Source organism: Solanum pennellii, chromosome 7 (genome assembly GCF_001406875.1).
Source record: "Solanum pennellii chromosome 7, SPENNV200".
In the NCBI taxonomy this organism is placed as follows: Eukaryota; Viridiplantae; Streptophyta; class Magnoliopsida; order Solanales; family Solanaceae; genus Solanum; species Solanum pennellii.
In genome coordinates, this window is record NC_028643.1 from 65,233,291 (window position 1) to 65,241,426 (window position 8,136).

Genomic DNA, 8,136 nt, shown 5'->3' on the forward strand with positions numbered 1-8,136 from the left:
TTACATTTTAAACTAATACATTGCATTGCTCAAAGTAAACTAATGATTTTTTAAAGTTAAGTTACATTAGTTAAGTTTGTAATTTTTTTAAGTTAAGTTACATTAGTTAAGTAAGTTAGTCACATACAGTAAGTTAGTTATTCACATACATTAAGTAAGTCACATAAGTTAAGTTAGTTAGTCACATATAGTAAGTTAAGAAAGTCATATTAGTTAAGTAAGTCACAGAATAACCTGCACAGACAAGTCCCAATTTTATAATCTCTAATTGACTAAAAGTGACCCACAACAAAAGATTCCCAACATTTTGCTTCACAATCGACTTTATAATAACACAACAAATAATAATATATATACATAATTCTGTTTAAATGAAAAATTGGTAACTTGAAAAATGTCATTATAGTAGCATCCCAAATCTGTCCTTTTTCCCTAAATTATAAACCCTCAATCTAACTTTACATATACAAAAAATCATTACAGTTTCGATTTTTTCTCTGAACTATGAAAGCCTCAAAAACTAAGCATAGAGAAGTCTCAATTTTTTAATCTCTAATTGACTAATAGTGGTCCAAGACAAAAGATTCCTTAAAAAAATAAAAAATAAAGAGGTAGGTAGACATGAATGAATACAAGATAAAGAGATTCCCACAAAAGATAAAGTGGTTGTACGACATGAATACAAACAAATATTTCTTTAACACTTAAAAAAACCAACAAACAAAAAATAATATTTTCAAGGAAATGTGAACTTCATTTCTGGAAAGTATGCTTCACTACAACCTAGAACGAATTTCACTATAAAACGCATATTATACAAAATAAAGAAAGAAACAATAAGAAAACACAACAACAACAGATAAATTCGACGAAAACCAAACAGTAGGAAAACTTCAAAATCGAATGGGTATCTTTAACGAGCACATGATAGATTAGATGAAAACAAGTTCGAATCTAGGAAGACAAAGTGGAATCGCGGCGGAGACGACTAGGGTTTTGGGTGAAACGCGGCGGAGACGATCGACGACTAGGGTTTTGGTTTGTGAATAGCGACGGAGACGACTAGGGTTTTGGGTGAATAGCGGCGAATTTTTCTTTGGGTATTTGATTAAGGTGTGTGTGTTTAGGATTATTTTAAGGGTTATGGGGGCGGGTTATGGTTATGGGTTAAAAAGGGGATGAAACGGGTACTACAATAGGATCATGACACGTGTTACAAAATAGGGCTCCGTTAGTGACAAGGTTATATATGTACCACTAACTGGACGTTAGGGATACATGTGTACGCATAGTATAACGGAGGGTATATACGCACCTTTTATTAAAGTACGGGGGTAAATCTATCCCTTTTTCCTTTATTCTTTCATAGGTTTACCTAGTCAACCATTTAATCATTCCACTTCCATTTGTTAAACCACTCTAAATATCGTATATACCACACAAATATTATTCTCTCTATTAGGATAACTAACCTGAAAAAGATAACACATTCATGAAGTCCCCTCAAACCATTGTTTAACCTCATCATTCAAATATCCTCAATATGCATCATCGAACCACCACTTTACTTAATCCCATAGAATTTTTTAACATCCTTATTATAACCTCACGATTTCTATAAGTTTATAACTTTCACTTTAGCACTAAATCTAACATACAAGTCATAAACGACACACCAACTAATCATATGAGGAACTATGCACGAGTCATCACTATAAGTGAAAATGAATGGAGTGCAGCGATAAGAAATAAAATCGGACAAAGTACGAACGATAGAGATCCAAGAAGTGAAGATTTTTCCTAAAAGTCACTATAGCCTTCAAAGATAAGTACAGACGTCTCCATATCGATCCTCGAGACTCTACTTAGACTCGGCTTGTATACACGTGAGACCTATGAATCTGGGGCTCTGATACCATGTTGTCATGACCCAAAATGAGCGTGATGGCACTCGTCTTATCCCACCAAGACAAATCAGCCTAAAATTCAACCATTTCAATAAAAATGCAGAAAAATTGAGAATCAATTCAAAACACCACCATAATCTGGTTGTCACGTGTACAAGCCTCTAAAGTATTACAATTGATTCAAAAGAAACAATAGTCTCAAATGAACTTATTTCTAGAATAGAACAAGGTCATAACTAAGGATAAAGAAAGAACGCCGAGACGACAAACAACTACCTCACAGATCTCCAAAAAACCTCAGACAAGGAGAAGAGAGATATCACAAAGTCCGGGCTAGTAACCTACAAAATAAATTGTAGTAGAAAGGGGTGAGTACCAAACCACACGGTACCCAGCAAGTAAACGTCTAAACACAAGCTAAGGGGATAAAATACGAGTACTCCTTACACACCAACCAAACCTCCACAACTACAACCTGCATAAAAATCAGCCCAACCTACATTTCATAATGTTCGTAGCATCCAACTCATTAATGTTCGTAGCATCCAACTCATCAAAATCATTTTAACACATTATACATCCTCAACTACAAACTGAATATTCAACAATCACAACTTTACACAAAAAGGCACTCACAATATCAGCAACACACAAGATCAAGTTCGTCAAATAGAGGTAATCAAATATCAAGTGATTTCCAACCACCAATAAAACACATAATCATCAAGAATGAAGAACGTCATGGGATGCAATGTAATATGACACCATGAAGTTATATGCCTCAAAATACCAATTTCTCTCTCAATCGTATATACATGATACTTCTCGGAAATACATCGATAGTTCATGACCCATGGGTGACTCACGAGGTCCATATACCGACACGGACGATCTTCACCTGTCTGTGCAGACGATCTCAACGCACTATCATAAATCAAACAAATTTCGAACGGACGATCTTCACGTGCACAAATCATAATCATAACTTTCCTATCGCACGGACGATCTCCACGTGTCCAAATAATCATAACTCGATCTCAACACGAACAATCTCCACGTGTTAGACCTTTACTCATACCCGATCTCATGTCAATGCATGTGCACAATATGATATCAAATAAAGGAGATGATACAACATCTCAATATATCAAATGAGCCTTCCCAATTCGTTGAACTTCAAATGACCACAATAAGATTTCAAAACTAGTAATTGAGGATGTATAATGTGTTAAAATGATTTTGATGAGTTGGATGCTACGAACATTGTGAACTGTAGGTTGGGCTGATTTTTATGCACGTTGTAGTTATGGAGGTTCGATTGGTGTGCAAGGAGTACTCGTATTTTATCCCCTTAGCTTGTGTTTAGACGTTTACTTGCTGGGTACCATGTGGTTTGGTACTCCCCCCTTGCTACTACAATTTTTTTTTGTAGGTTACTAGCCCGGACTTTTTGATATCTCCCTTCTCCTTGTCTGAGGTTTCTTGGATATTTGTGAGGTAGTTGTTTTTCGTCTCAGCGTACTTTCTTTCTCCTTAGTTATGACCTTGTTCTATTCTAGAAACAAGTTCATTTGAGACTAGCGTTTCTTTTGAATCAATTGTAATACTTTAGAGGCTTGTATACGTGACAACCAAATTTTGGGGGTGTTTTGAATTGATTCTCAATTTTCTGCATTTTTATTGAAATGGTTGAATTTTAGGCTGACTTGTCTTGGTGGAATAAGACGAGTGCCATCACGCTCATTTTGGGTCGTGATAGAAGTACTCAAAGATAAGATACTCAACTCAGAGATTAGATAATCAACTCAAAGATTAGATACTCAACTCAAAGATTAGATACTCAACTTCAAAGATATGATATTCGACTCTGGGTACTCAACTCAATATAAAGCAAGAATACACATGCAATATATAGAAAGCTTTATGAAATATTAAAAGCAACTTAGTTCGTTAAAGAAAATGCAATAACAAACTCAACTTTACTTATATAATAAAACAATTTAGTTTCTGTGGGAGATTCTCTAACCGACAACCATCACTATGAGCCTAAGTGATGGTACAATATTTTACCTCACGTTGCCAAGGACCGTCCTATACCTTTCCATCTCTATAGAACCTGAACTACTAAGTGGATCCACTAGTCCTTGCTAAAAAGCACTATAGAATCATCTTAAAAGTATGATCTTTTTTCTGCCCATGATGGCTACATGACTTATGGGGGCTTGAGTTAATATGAACTCGCGTTCCCATATCTGTTCTCAATACTACTCCCAAAATATACTTAGCTCATATGTTTTTAAAACAACTTCTTCTCTGGTTTGAGATAATTGCTCAAAGTTAGCTTAAAAGCAACCTTGGAAATCATAGTTTTCTCTTTACTAAAAAATTAACTCAATGGCTCTTTTGGAAATCTCAGTTTTCTTTCTTGTTTAGATGTGAAAACATTTACAAACTCTTAGGGAATACTTAGTTCTCTTATAACTTTGTGAGAAATGAACTCAACTCTTTACTATCTACTTAACTTGAAACACGAGTCTTAAAAACAAGGTTTAAACATTATTAAATACTCTTGAAAACATAGTAAACTTTAATTTAACTTGCTCTTGACTTCTAGGCTTGAATCTTAACTTCTCTTGAATTTAAAATAGATTCAAGGTTCATGATCTCATATTTATGGATGATTTCATGATTTTCAACTTGGAGGGTTCATACGAAATTATGAGCATGAACTACTCAACTCGAAAACTCAAAGGTACTTCTCATATGAAGACTATTCGACTTATAGGGTTCATGTAGAATTATGGGCACAACTCAAGGACTACATGGATAATATGTAATAGTCCGATGATTAGAAATGTAAACTTAAAGGAGATTAGGAACTTAAAACTCAAGATTTAGAACTCAAAGGTACTACTCCTCTCAATTATACTCAAATTTGTGGAGTCCACGCGAAATTTATGGGCATGAACGACGTGACTCGAAGGTACACATACTACATGGAACTCATGTATATGACTCTTCTCATTTTCTTATTTACTTCCTCAAAACTTAATTCAAGTCAATGGTGGATCTCAAAGAATTCATAATTGAACTTAAAAGCTTTCTTGAACTCTACTCTTAACTCTCTCTTGAATGTGAATTATGAATTCAAAAATTTGGTTCATGACATGGAGGATGTCGTGATGACAAGGTAGAATCATGATTAATTCTCTTCATCCTCATCCTCATCCTCACTTGCTCAAATATTGAAACAAGTTACTAAAAAGTGTAGAGGACTCCTCAAAAGGACTCAAATACACTTCTTATCTCAAAATTGTTCGACTTATAGGGTTCATGCAAAATTATGGGCATGAACTACTCAACTAAAGGAATTCTTGGGTAATAAATAAATACCCATCAACTAAATAACCGTAGTTATAGAATAATCCAAATTTCCAAAAATTACAATTCGGGTCATTACATTAGCGACATTTGATATATTGAGATGTTGTATCATCTTTTTTATTGGATATCATATTGTGCACATGCATTGACATGAGATCGGGTATGAGTAAAGGTCTAACACGTGGAGATCGTCCGTGTTGAGATCGAGTTATGATTATTTGGGCACGTGGAGATCGTCCGTGCGATAGAAAAGTTGTGATTATGATTTGGGCACGTGGAGATCGTCCGTGTGAAATTTGTTTGATTTATGATAGTGCGTTGATATCATCCGCACAGACACGTGGAGATCGTCCGTGTCGGTATATGGACCTCGCGAGTCCCCCATAGATCATGAACTCTCGATGTATTTCCGAGGAGTATCATGTATATACAGTTGAGAGAGAAATTGGTATTCTGAGGCATATCACTTCATAGTGTTATATTGCATTGCATCGCATGACATTCTTCATTCTTGATGATTATGTGTTTTATTGGTGGTTGGGAATTACTTGATATTTGATTACCTCTATTTGACGAACTTGACTTGTGTGTTGCTGATATTGTGAGTGCCTTTTTGTGTAAAGTTGTGATTGTTGAATATTCAGTTTGTAGTTGAGGATGTATATTTGTTAAAATGATTTTGATTAGTTGGATGCTACGAACATTGTGAAATGTAGGTAGGGCTGATTTTTATGCAGGTTGTAGTTGTGGAGGTTCGATTGGTGTGTAAGGAGTACTCGTATTTTATCCCCTTAGCTTGTGTTTAGACGTTTACTTGCTGGGTACCGTGTGGTTTGGTACTCACCCCTTGCTACTACAATTTATTTTGTAGGTTACTAGCCCGGACTTTGTGTTATCTCTCTTCTCCTTGTCTGAGGTTTCTTGGAGATTTGTGAGGTAGTTGTTTGTCGTCTCAGCGTACTTTCTTTCTCTTTAGTTATGACCTTGTTCTATTCTAGAAACAAGTTCATTTGAGACTAGCGTTTCTTTTGAATCAATTGTAATACTTTAGAGGCTTGTAAACGTGATAACTAGATTTTGGGGGTGTTTTGAATTGATTCTCAATTTTCTGCATTTTTATTGAAATGATTGAATTTTAGGTTGACTTGTCTAAATGGGATAAGACGAGTGCCGGAGACATGGGCCCATGGCGCTCACACAAGAATGAATTGTTATGCGGTCGGTAAACTCTTTCCTTTCTGCGGGCAGCCTATCAAATCGGATCACGTATTTTGGAATATGTCGTTACATCATGTACATGTATTCGCCTTTCCATTATTTTGGATGTTCCTGCTCGTGCCCGGATAGAGAATGGGCACGACTCGCCCTCTCCCCGTTCTACCGTCCAAAATCACGCTCATTTTGGGTCGTGACAACTTCTGAGTTGAGTAGTTTTGAGTATCCTTGAGTATTACTTGAGTTGAGTAAGTTTGAAAAGAGGTAAGTATGTATCCATTTTTATCAAGTTCAAAATTTCCCTTACATGCTCGTACATTTCACCTACTGAGCCAATTGGTCTGCATCTTCTCATGATGCAGAAACAAGTATTCAGGATCTTCGACAAGAGCTTCGTTGATACATTTGAGAGTTTGAGTTAGATATGGTGAGCCTCCTTGCTTCCGGAGGATTTCATTTACTTTTCAGTTTAATCAGGATGTAGTAGGTCTTGTCCCGACTTCCATCCTTATTGATTAGAGGCTTCATAGATAATCGATATAGTTGAGGAGTCTATATTATTCATATATTTTATTATATGTTTTGAAAACTTAAGTTGCCTATTACATGACGAGTTGAATACATTATTTTATTCAAAGTTTTTCATTTGAGTTAAAGATTTGTATTTCAGTTTCATGAATTTTGTTCAGTTTTTAACTTTTGTATATTTAAGTTAGTCTTCCGCTTGTAGTTAGCCAGGATGAGGGTTCGTTTGGGGACCAACAATAATCTTCGAGTGTCGGTCACGTCCAGGGTGTAGACTCGGATCATGACAGTGTTATAATATCATTCAGCACAAAAATATAAATTTCACAAAAATATAAAATACTGATAAATCTTATCATTATCGATTTGAAATTTCTTCAGATTTTATCTTTCAGCACTATAACTCATTCAATCTAGAATTATAATGTAGCCTTCCACTAAACATGTTACATGAGCAAGTCGTACACCCTCAGATAATATACAGTAAATTCACATATACCCAGAACTTCATATGATTTACATTTTGGTTAATCCAAAAGAAAAAATCAATTAGAATCCCAGTACATTATCAATAACTACTAACCAAATACTAAACACTATGCACCAAAATTTCTATCACTAGACTATTCATCAGAACATTTTTAATAAATAAATAGAATTCACATACAAAGAAATCAGTCAAGAAAACAAGAAACTGATAGCACAATAGTATATGAGATATTGTTTTGAAATCATTCAAAAATAATCAATCGAACTGACCAATTACTGAATAATAGCAAAATAGTATATGACATACTGTAGTGGTATCATTCAGCACAAAAAAAATAAATTTCACAAAATGAAAAGAGCATTGTTTAGTCACATACACATTTAATGCAGATATATTGTTATTTGTCTAGACAATACGAGTGTGTTTGGTATGAAGGAAAACATTTTCTGGAAAATGTTTTTCAATTTTCTCATGTTTGGTTGCGGCAAAAGTTTTGGAAAATGTTTTCCAAATCAACTCATTTTCCTCAAAATTAAGGAAAATGACTTCCCTTCAAAAATTAAGGAAAACATTTTCCAAATCTCTCCTCCAATTTCAAATTACATTTTTTTTTTT